The sequence below is a fragment of the Pristiophorus japonicus genome, unplaced genomic scaffold (assembly GCF_044704955.1).
Source record: "Pristiophorus japonicus isolate sPriJap1 unplaced genomic scaffold, sPriJap1.hap1 HAP1_SCAFFOLD_29, whole genome shotgun sequence".
Classification (NCBI taxonomy): Eukaryota; Metazoa; Chordata; class Chondrichthyes; family Pristiophoridae; genus Pristiophorus; species Pristiophorus japonicus.
In genome coordinates, this window is record NW_027252668.1 from 16,099,458 (window position 1) to 16,111,611 (window position 12,154).

The window sequence follows — 12,154 nt, forward strand, 5'->3', positions numbered from 1 at the left end:
ACAGTCATGTATAGCATGGTAAGGTACAGTTATATACAGTAGTGTGAAATAAATGATACTGCTCACCTGGGGCTCGCTTACCGTGTCGGAGTTCTGAGTAGAGCGCTTGCTTAGGGAGTCTCGTGTCGGGCATGTGGACAATGTGGCCCGCCCAGCGGAGCTGGTCGTGTGTGGTCAGTGCTTCAATGCTGGGGATGTTGGCCTGAGCGAGAACACTGATGTTGGTGCGTCTGTCCTCCCAGGGGATTTGCAGGATCTTGCGGAGACAGCCCTGGTGTTATTTCTCCAGTGATTTGAGATGTCTGCTGTATATATTCAATGTCTCGCAGCTATACCACGGGGCAGGTATCACCACCGCCCTGCACACCATAAGCCTGGGCCAGATTTGAGGTCCTGGTCTTCAAACACTCTCCTCCTCAGGTGATCGAAGGCTGTGCTGGCACACTGGAGGCGGTGTTGGATCTCGTCATCGATGTCTGCCCTTGCTGATAGTAGTTTCCCGAGGCGTGGAAAATGGTCCACGCTGTCGAAGGCCACATTTACAGCCTTCCTAAATATAGCACCATCATTTTATTCTCTTAAAACAAGTTCCTGAATTCTCGGCTAGCGGTGTAGGTATAGAGCTGTAGTTTTAACGTAAAATAGATTCTATCACAGTGTTTCCTTAGTGTAGTAGTTATCACATTCGCCACACACACAAAAGGTCCCCGGTCCGAAATCGGGCGGAAAGATCTTGAAAAGTTGAAAATGGGACGAATGGCTGACTCCAGTTCCTAACTCTGACGTTCTTATGATCTCGTGACCTTTCACAGGAGAATAAACTCTCCTCTGAACATGCATGACAAAACTCCAGAAAATATTTCCCCCCGAGGTGCTTTCGCGTGTGAGGCGAACGTGTTAACCATTACACTGCGGAAACATCTCCACTTTCAGCACCATGTTACCAAAATTAAACCCAATGAGATCGGGATAAAAGTTCCTCACATGCTCAGGGCAAAATATCTGATTGCCGGTCTACAAAAGAATGAACAAACTTCAGCACCAGGTCAGACGGAAATGTTAAGCGAGCAGGTGGACTGCTGAATCGTACTTTTAAGGAGTTGGTGGTGACAAAACAAATGGGTTCCGCTTAATGATTAAATATAAGAAATGGGACATAAACCCACATCTCCAGAGGAAATAGTGACCTGAACACAGCACCTTAGGCAGCTCGGCCATCCTGACTATTCTTTGTTGCATGTGGCCACCAGCAGGTTGATTTTGAACTTTTGTGTCCTGTCACATGAAACAAATGAGGCCAGAAGGCGTATCTCTGCCTGACACCGGGGAAACAGTGAGACAGTCCTTGGAGCAAGGGTCTGGTTATTGCCAACAGCAAAGTAAATAATAATTCTGGAAGAAAAATATCCAAGAGAACAGTGACCCCGAAGTGATTTGAATACACAGCCCTCTGATATTGAGACCGATTCAGCGAGCTGGAGATGTTCGTCTATATGAAGGTTCTGCAATACAAGGAGCTTTAAAAGCTCCGCCCATTCCCACCAGGTATCACAAGCAGCGCTCACCTGACAGGCACAATATGATTTCTTCTTAAACTTTTCTCTTGCTTTCACGGGAAACCATCATTAATTAACCCCTCACCTTCTGTTGCACAATCATACAAATGCTAACTCAGGGACACTCCATACTTCAATCATTTGTCCTGTGCTTTGCATCGTAACTCGAAAACCATATCCCATTTTATTCACTGTATTTTAGCTTTCTGGTTCAAAGTCTTCAGAGATCTGGGGCAACTTTTATCAAATTTAACAGCACCGGTTATTCCTATCGTGCACACAAAATAGAATCAGTAGTGAAGATAATATCCCACCGTTAGTATTTGCAGATTCAGCGCAATAGGATTTCAAATAAAGTGAAAGAATTTTACACTGAAAAGATTTGCAAGTTTACTTGTATTTGTGTCTTTAATGAAACCTTGTGACGTCTGACTCCCGTTCATGCCACTGCTGAATAAGAAAGGAGGGTTTGACGTTGAACAGAATGCACTGCCCCTGATATTTGTCAGCTCATCCTTTATATTCAGTGGTTTCTCGCCCTTTGATGGGCTGCAGTGTAGCGCATATCACGTTGGCCTCACACGCAAAAGTTCCCCGGTGGATCCGTTTTCTCTCAGTCAAAGTGATCCATTTATTGGAGTGAAAAAAAGAGCAATTATGGAATAAGGGAACCCTTTTGCCAGGAGAATAAATAGCAAATAAAAACAGCAAATGCTGGAATTCTCAGCAGGTCAGGCAGCATTTGCCGGGATACTAAACTCACCTCCGATTGTTCATCCACAGAAAGTTTAAACAAATATTTCTGCCCGGGATTGAACTAGGGACCTTTTGCATGTAAAGCAAACGTGATAACCACGACACAAGTTTCAACAGCAATTTTCAACATCTGTGGCGAAGCCAACAGGCGCTTGGCTGCAATGAGCGATAAAAACCTGCGTTGAGCAGAAGGCCGGCTAGCTCAGTCAGTAAAGTATGAGACTTTTGATCTCAAGGTCGTGGGTCCGTGCCTCACGTTGGGTGATTACGTTTCTTTTAATTTAATGCAGCTTTCATGGAAAAACATCAATAATTAACCCACAATCTTCTTTTGCACAATAAAGAAACGCTAACTGAAGGAACTCCATAATACAAGTCTGTGAGACACTCAATCATTACTTCACTCATCATTAATCCACCCACAACATTTGACATACGTCAAGGATGCGACATTTGCCAAGCCCGGCTAGCTCAGTCAGTAGAGCATGAGACTCTTAATCTCAGAGTCGTGGGTTCAATCCCCACGTTGGGCGAATAAGCTTTGTTAAACTTTTATGTTGCTTTCACGGGAAAACATCATTAATGAACTGATCAATTGGAGAGGCTGGGTCTGTTTCCATTGGAACAGAGTATTTGTCCTCCAGGATCGATAGTTTCCTTGCTGAATCACAATAACCAGACCCTTTCTCTCCCTCTGGATGTTCGGGGGTCTCTCGTACATTCCCACTCGTGTGATCGCCCCTTTTCTGTTCTCCAATTCAATCCACATGGCCTCGTTCAAAAATCTGTCTACCTCCACCTTAAATATTTTCAATGACCCAGACTCCACAGCTCTCTGGGGCAGAGATCTCCAAAGATTCACCACTCCCTGAGAGAAGAAATTCCTCCTCATCTCCCTTTTAAATGGGCGACCCTTAAACCTTCAGGGAATAAAGGGTTATGGGGATCAGCAATGATCGTATTGAATGGTGGAGCAGGTTCGAGGGACCATGTGGCCTACTCCTGCTCCGACTTCTTATGTTCTTATGACCCCTTATTCTGAAACTGTGCCCCCAAGTTCTAGATTCCCCCACATGGGGCAAAATAGAAACATAGAAAATAGGTGCAGTAGTAGGTCATTCGGCACTTCGAGCCTGCACCGCCATTCACTATGATCACAGCTGATCATTCCCTCAGTACCCCTTTCCTGCTTTCTCTCCATACCCCTTGATCCTTTTAGCCATAATGGACATATCGAACTCCTTTTTGAATGTGTGGGTTAATTCCCGTGAAAGTAACATAAAAGTTTAAGGAAAATAATTCATGCAAGGTGGGGCTCGAACGCATGACCTTAAAATTAAAAATCTCATGTTCTACAGACTGAGCTAGCCAGGCTTAACCACATGTACTTTGTGAATGGTGACCCCCAGGATGTTGATATGTCTTAGTCAAAGGAACATATGAAATTGGAGCAGGAGTCGGCCATACGGCCCCTCGAGCCTGCTCCATCATTTCTTAAGATCATAGCTGATCCGATCATGGACTCAGCTCCTCTACCCCGCCCGCTGCCCATATTTCCTTAACCCCTTATTGTTTAAGAAACTGTCTATTTCTGTCCTAAATATATTCGATTTCCCAGTTTCCACAGCTCTCTGGGACAGTGAATTCCACAGATTTACAACCCTCTGAGAGAAGAAATTCCTCCTCATCTCAGTTATAAATGGGCGGCCCCTTATTCTAAGATCATGCCCCTAGTTCTAGTCTCCCCCATCGGTGGAAACATCCTCTCTGCATCCACTGATAGTGAAAATAAATTCACATAGACTCTGGTAAGGTAATAGAGACAACTTTATTGCTAACAGAGGTCTGGGAGAAGAGTTGATATCCAGCGATCTCCCCGAGTGCCTTGGGCCACGGGGTGATAAGCAGTTTGCAGGGGGCAGAATACAATCATTTAAATTCATTTACATACAACCAATCGATCCATATTGCAACGCAATTCATTTACATTCAACTTTTTAGTCCTAGTGAAGCCTGATAGCATGGTGCGAGTTTGGGGGCCCTTCCTCTTCATCTTCTTTTGTGGTTAGTTATTCTGTTGCAAAGCTTTCGATGAAACAGTGGCCTGCACCTGGCCAGGAGTCACTTGTTGCTGCAGAGCTCATATCAGGGACAGCAGATAGGCTTCTTGGTACAAAGTTCATTTCGTGGTGGCTTACCCCATCATGCTTTGCTATATCTGAAAATCCACTCCAACACCGTCATTCTATTCTCGTAAAACCAGCTCCAGAAGTATCGGCCAGCTGTGCAGGTTAAAGCTCTGGTTATATGCCTAAGATTACTTTAACCACAACGTTTCTGTAGTTTAGCGGTTATCACATTTGCATCACACACGCAAAGTCCCTGGTTCAAGCCCAGGCGGAAACATTATTTTTGAGCCTATTTTTGCTGCAAAGAAATTGAACAAAAGTCGCCCAAGGTTCCTTGTCGCATGAGCAGTGAATATTTTAAACCAGTCTCCTAAATACAGAGTGTATAAAGTCAGATAGGGGAGAAAACTTCATCAATGATTCAAGCTCCATAAATAATTAACATAAGAACATAAGAAATAGGAACAGGAGTCGGCCATTCGGCCTCTCGATCCTGCTCTGCCATTCAATAAGATCATGGCTGCTCTGACCATGGACTCTGAGTTAATGGACTCGGGGGCCTGTTCTCTCTCCCCTGAGAAGGTTCACGTTCTACAGTCCAGCCTCTAAAAGGCATCACTCTGTGTACAGTACATGCCGCGTTTGAGTCCTGAGGATGAGTCATCCGCCTAGAGCCAGAGGTCGAGGTCATGAATGCTTGGCTCACGGAGATGGCCTTCTGCTGTGTGACTGTGGTATCATCTGACAGTAGCTTATGAAGGAGGCCCCCGTGGCCGATTCCGATGACAAAGATATCCCGCAGTGGTTCGGTGAGGTGGTCACCAAAATCCCACGGTGCCGCCAGCCTCCTGAGGTCTGCAGCATATTGCGTGATCTCCTGGCCTTCGGGCCATCGGTGTGTATAAAACCGGTCTCTGGCAATGAGGATGGTCTCTTTGGGCTTGAGTTGTTGTTGATCAGTGTTACAAACTCCTCGTACATCTTGGTCATTGTCTTCGCTGGTGCCAGCAAGCCCCAGACGAGGCCATAGACGGTGGGCCCACAACTGGTTAGCAGGATAGAACTGCACTTATCAGCCAGTGTGGCCGGTTGTCACCTGCTAGATCGTTTGCTGTGAAGAAATGGTCGAGCCTCTCCACAAAGGCTTCCCAATCATCACCATCGGTGAACTGCTCCAACGTACCAAGGTTAGCCATTTTCGTGTGAAGGTCCGTAATCTCGTCGCCAATTGTGAAGCCTTCAGATGCTCTGATAATGACTCCACGAGACAATGTGTCGTGCTTGAACTGTCGTGACATTTGTCCTTTTTTGATAACCACAGAGTGAGTATCACACCTGGTGGCCTACCTTTTATACTCGGCCAGGCACACCTGTACAGGTAAGCTACAAGTCTCCCAATGCTGTGCCCTCTGGTGCACACCTTGTAATAGTACAAGCAATAACCATGAAGGACACATGACAGATGTCACTGCGGAACCGTTTCTCTCACTCAAAGTTAGACACAATACCTTGGGCACCAGGAGGTCTAGGTAGGTAGCCATTGACATTCAGGTTCATATGTTAACATATATAAATATATCGACATGTATCGTAACTGTTCCCTGGTGGTCGAGGGGTTAAGATCCAGCGCACTGACCTGGTTTCAATCCTCGATCAATTCATCGCATAAAAATAATTGATGTTTGTGAGACGATTAATAATTGCTGTGATCACCATGAATACCAATACTTTCTGTGATAGACCGAGCTTACAGAATATCTGGCTTCTCCTGCCCTTTGCCAGGCACGTGTTCGGGGTTTAATTTTGTAAACTGGGTGAGTTCGCTGATCGCGGGGAGACGGTAGGAGCCTCTGTGGCCCCACTGTGACGATGTGGAAGTGAACACGGTGGCTGGGTGATTGGTGACATTTCTGTAAAGGGCAGCGGAGGAGAAGGATTGAGAACTTTCAGTGTGGGACAGAAGTTGTTTAAGGTGAGCCAACACATTCCCGATCAGCACAGAGCGAGCTCACTGGTCATTGTTCTTTTGGATATTGTTCTTCCACAATTAATATTTCCTTTGCTGTGTCGAAATAACCAAACCTTTGCTCCAAGACCGGTCTCACTGTTTTCCATTATGTCAGGCAGAGATACGCCTGCTGCCCTCATTTGTTTCATGTGACAGGACACAAAAGTTCAAAATCAACGTGCAGGTGGCCACAGATAGCAATGGATAGTCAGGTTGGCCGAGCTGTCTAAGGTGCTGTGTTGAGGTCACTGTTTTCTCTGGGGATGTGGGTTCAAATCCCAGTTCTTACATTTAATCATTAGCGGAAACCATTTGTTTTGTCACCACCAACTCTTTAAAAGTGCGATTCAGCAGTCCACCTGCTCGCTGAACATTTCCGTCTGACCTGGGGCTGAAGTTTGTTCATTGTTTTGTAGACCATCAATCATATATTTTGCTCTGAGCATGTGAGGAACTTTTATCCCGATCTCATTGGGTTTAATTTTGGTAATCTAGTGCTGAAAGTGGAGATGTTTCCGCAGTGTAAAGGTTAACATGTTCGCCCTCACACGCGAATGCACCACGGGGGGAAATATTTTCTGGAGCTTTCTCATGCATGTTCAGAGGAGAGTTTGTTCTTCTGTGAAAGGTCAAGAGATCATAAGAACGTAAGAGTTAGGAACAGGAGTCAGGTATTCGGCCCATTTTCAAGTTTTCAAGATCTTTCCGCCCGGTTTCGGACCGGGGACATTTCGTGTGTGAGGCGAATGTGATATCTACTACACTACGGAAACACTGTGGTCGAATCTATCTGAGGATAAAACCACAGCTCTAACCGACACAGCTAGCCGAGAATTCAGAAACTTGTTTTAAGAGAATAGAATAAGGGTGCTATATTTACGAAGGCTGAAAGTGCCTTTTCTACGCCTCGGGAACATTTTCCACGCCTCGGGAACCTACTATCAGGAAGGGCAGACATCGATGACGAGGTCCAACACTGCCTCCAGTGTGACTGCACAGCCTTCGATCACCTGAAGAGGAGAGTTTTTGAAGACCAGGACCTCATATCTGGCACCAGACTTATGGTCTGCAGGGCGGCGGTGATACCTGACCCGCGGTATGGCTCCGAGACATGGACTATATACAGCAGACATCTCAAATTACTGGAGAAATACCACCAGGGCTGTCTCCGCAAGATCCTGCAAGTCCCCTGGGAGGACAGATGCACCAACATCAGTGTTCTCGCTCAGGCCAACATCCCAAGCATTGAAGCACTGACCACACTCGACAAGCTCCGCTGGGCGGGAACATTGTCCACATGCCCAACACGAGACTCCCTAAGCAAACGCTCTACTCTGAACTCAGACTCGGAAAGCGAGCCACAAGTGGGCAGAGGAAACGTTTCGGGCACACCCTCAAAGCCTCACTGATAAAATGCAAACTCCCCACCGGCACCTGGGAGTCCTTGTTCCTTGGGTTGAGTTGCCTGTGCTGCGTGATCCGTGCCGGATCGATCATCCTCAGCCACGTGGTATGTCACAGCACGTTTGCACATTCACTGGAGGTCCCACATCGTTCTGCAGCCTTTGCACACATAGTTCTTGAATCGACCTTGATGGGCCGGAGGATTACCCCCGCAGCACCAACACGGTGCTAATAGATTCACATTCAGCCCCGATGGCGCATTCTGAGGCATCACAGGTCTTGCAGCCACAGACGTATAGGCCCTGCCATATGCAGTTCGGACTGCTAGCGACATCATTTTATGCACAGTATTTGCCGGTGAGCTTCGATGTTGAGAAGTTATCTGTTTGGTTTTATCGTCCCTGGCCACGCATGCCTGGGCGATCACGGTGGCCCTGCTCAGGTCTCGGGTTTAGCAGCCAGCAGCTTTCGAAGAATGACCTCGTGGCTGATGCCCAGCACGTAAAAGTCCCACAGCATTTGCCCCAACGCAGCAAGGTCACGCGAGGTGTCTCAGGTCGGTGACATAATCCGCCAGACCCTGGTCCCGGAGCGATGCTGCGTGTAAAAACGATATCTGACCACGAGGATACTCTCCTTCGGAATGAGGTAGTCCCAAACCATTGTGCACAACTCTGAATATTCCTTCTCCGTTGGTTTTGTCGGTGTGAGCAGATTCTTGATGAGGCTGTATATTTTAGGCCCACAGACAGTGAGGAGAACAGTCCTGTGCTTGGCCACGTTAGTGTCTCCTTCCAGCTCGTTTGCCACAAAGTAGCTGCTCGACGAAGGCTTCCAATCATCACCCTCCATGGATCTCTGTTATAATCCAACAGCAGCCATGGTTGTGTAAAGGTTCGAATTCTGTTACTCGTCGCCAATTGTTGTGCACAAAAGAACTCCCCAAAGCTGAGTACTGTGAGCTAAACATAGTGTGACCTTAGTCTTCTTTATTACAACTCCAGAGTGCCTGAACAACATGACAGCCAACCTTTTATACAGGCCCTGTACGTGTGGGCAGGTGACCATTAGGATTCCAACAGTCGCGCCCTCTGGTGGAAAGTATTACATAGTTACATACTTCAAATAATTTTATCGTTAAGAAGTTATGATTCCAATGAATGCCTGAATCATCAGAAAGGAGCCTGCTTTGTAGGACAAGGCTATATATCAGGAAGGAGTGTCGTAAGATGACAAGGGAAGTGATATTCTGATTATAAGTTTGGAGAATAAAAAGAGTAAATGCTGGAAACACTGAGCAGGCCAGGCAGCATAACTGTGGAGAGAGAAACAGAGTTAACGTTTCAGGTTAATGACCTTCCATCAGAAGTTTGGCACTTGTGTTAGGTAATACGATTAAAAGTTTCAATTGTCACGTAGCAGGGGTAAGGAAAAGATTTAAAATGTGGCATTTGGAACAGATAGTTTAGAATCGGATTAATGTTTGACCAATTTGTACACCGAGCTGGCAACTGTAACGTGTTTGAGTGCTTCGGCTAACATTCGCATGGTTAGGGTGTAATTACTGTTAAGTGTATGTTTAATTATTATCTGCTTAATAACTCTGACATTTAATGTTGCGGACCTTATTCCTGCACTGTGCGTGTTCCAGCTCTGTTTGGAGCAGCAATCCCTCAATCCGTCGCATACAGGGACAGTTGGATTCACCGTTTCTTTGTTTGGTGAAATTCCAAAAATTGAAAGCGGTGCACATCAACCTGGTCACCTACTCACTAACCGCTACACGCTGCTCCCGTGAGATGGAAGCCCAGTTACTGTTTGAAGCTTGAATGCAGGTACAAGCAGGACTCATTCATAGAAATTCCAAGTCCATGAGGCACCTGATTATTTGCACCGAACTCCTTCTCAAAGAGTTGCGGTTCGTGTGAGGTGATTTGGGCACATCTTTCCACACACTACAACACTTCAAACATAACTCAACGGCTGCAAAGTGCTTTGGGGCGTCATGCGTTCCTGAAAGGGGTTGTAGAAATGCAAGTCCTTCTTTGCAAAAGTTCGATGCAAATTCAAAATTCTTGGCTAAACTGAGGGCTCGTCCGGGATTTGAACACTGGACCTCTCGCAAATTTCAAGTAACAACCCCGAAGCAAGAATCATACCCCTAGACCAACGACCCAACTGCTTGATAAATGCAGAGATAAGGTGTAACCATTATTGAAGCCTTTTTAGTGTGTTGCTATTCATGATCGGACGAGCACATGGGACAGAATCAGTGACTTTGCTTTTTCGACCTGTCTTCTGAAGCACCGCACGGTCCCACTCCGACAGTCAATGAGCTGTTGGGACGTTAGTGTATCCAGGCTGTGGGTGGTCACTCCGAGCGCAGCAGAGGGGTTTCTGCATTAGTTCTGGGTGGGAACAGTATCTTTCCCCTTCTCTCTTCCTCTTGTCTATATCCCTGTGCTTTGGTTTCTCTATTTATTCCCCTTTCTCAGTTTCTAGTGTTTAAAAGGGAACAAAAGATGAAATGGGTGTCACTGTGGAACAATTTCTCTCACTCAAAGTTAGAGACACTACTGTTGCACCACGAGGTCTAGGTAGGTAGCCGTTGATATTCAGGTTCATATATAAATATATATAAATATATCGACATGTATCGTAACTGTTCCCTGGTGGTCGAGGGGATAAGATCTGGCGCACTAACCTGGTTTCAATCCTCGATCAATTCATTGCATAAAAATAATTGAGGTCTGTGAGACAATTAATAATTGGTTTAATCACCATGAATACCAATACTGTCATGTATCTCACACTACTGTACATATCTGTACCTTACCATGCCATACATGACTGCAACCAGAGATGACCTGTAACCACAAGCTTACCTTACCACCAAGGGTGCATTTGCAGGAGACACTGGATACCTTTCCCACACAGGTATATAAGGACAGGTCTCAGGCAAGTGTGGATTCGAGAGCTCTGTAATAAAGGTGCAGGTCCTGAGTGATCTTGACTTCAGTATGTGCCTCGTGTGAGTCTGTACTACAGGGTCAGGACTTTACAATGGCGACGAGTTACGGGATTACAGATCCACAGAATGACGACCAACAGCTCAGATGAAAAATACAATGCTGGAGAGCATTGGGAGGACTTTATAGAAAGGCTCCAGCAAAGCTTTGGAACCAAAGACTGGTTAACGACAATAAGGCAGACAAGAGAAGAGCCCATAAGTTGACCAGCTGTGGCTCGAAAACATACGCTTTAACGAAGGACCTGCTGGCACCCGAGAAACTAGCAAGCAAGTCGTTTGAAGAATTGACAACATTGGCAAGGGATCACCTAAAGCCAGCAAGAAGTCTACACATGTAAGCTACCTCGGACCCGTACCAAAGCTCCCCGAATACCGACCACAGGCTCAGGAAAATCCCGGGGGAGAGGATATCCTGGTCACTGGGTCTTCCAGTTACACTGAACAAGTGCCCGGTCTGAAACTTTCCAGGCTGTTGATGGCGGGGGATTCAGCGATGGTAATGCCGTTGATAGCCTAGCCTGCTTAAGTTGCATCTTCCTGTCGCTGATTGCTGCCAGGCGCCTGTTGGCTCTGCCCCGTGGGTTTACCTCCAACTTCAAACCACGAAACAGGTTCTCCTGAATTCCAAGGTGTGTACGGAGATCAACCATCAAAAGCTCTGTCATTAACAACAGGGGCTCCGGCAATTTTCTGATCGCAATGCGCTTTCAGTCCTTGTCCTTAAAATTGCGGACGTGTAAATGGGGAGTTTAATGATTTTGAAAGGAACATGTTGTTTGGTGCAGTTCCGGTCAGAGAAATGTTTGTGAAAGGAACTTTTTGCAGAGAGAGGGATTGATTGCGTGTTGGCAGAAACATTTTTGAAATGAAATTGTGTGGACGATAAAATAGAACAAGAGCAGTACGGGGTACATTGTCACATGATGGAAGCTAACTCGGACCCGGACCAATGTTCCCCGTACACCGAGCACAGGCTCAGGAAAACCTCGCGTAGAGGATATCCCAGTCACTGGGCCTTCCAGCAACACTGAACAAGTGCCCGGTCTGAAACTTTCCAGAGTAAAACTTTCTAGAGCATCCAACAGTCCCTTGGGATCCATTGGGACTTCAGGGGATGCGCTCCCTGGTGGTGGAACATGGGAGTGCATGCTTTACAGAGATACAACATCACTCCACCGCCAAAGTCAATGTGAAAACTATTTACAAGGTGAGGCGGTCGCGAGCCTTTCTTTCCCTGGTGGACCACCTCGGTACAAATGTCTGTTCTTGT

At 46.3% G+C, this 12,154-nt stretch overlaps 1 non-coding gene across 1 annotated transcript; it reads left to right on the forward strand.

Moving 5' to 3' along the window:
• Window positions 1–2,772: 2,772 nt before the first annotated feature.
• trnak-cuu (transfer RNA lysine (anticodon CUU)) lies at window positions 2,773–2,845 on the forward strand. Its single transcript has one exon. It is a non-coding gene; the product is annotated as a tRNA-Lys (tRNA).
• The last annotated feature ends 9,309 nt before the right edge of the window (window positions 2,846–12,154 follow it).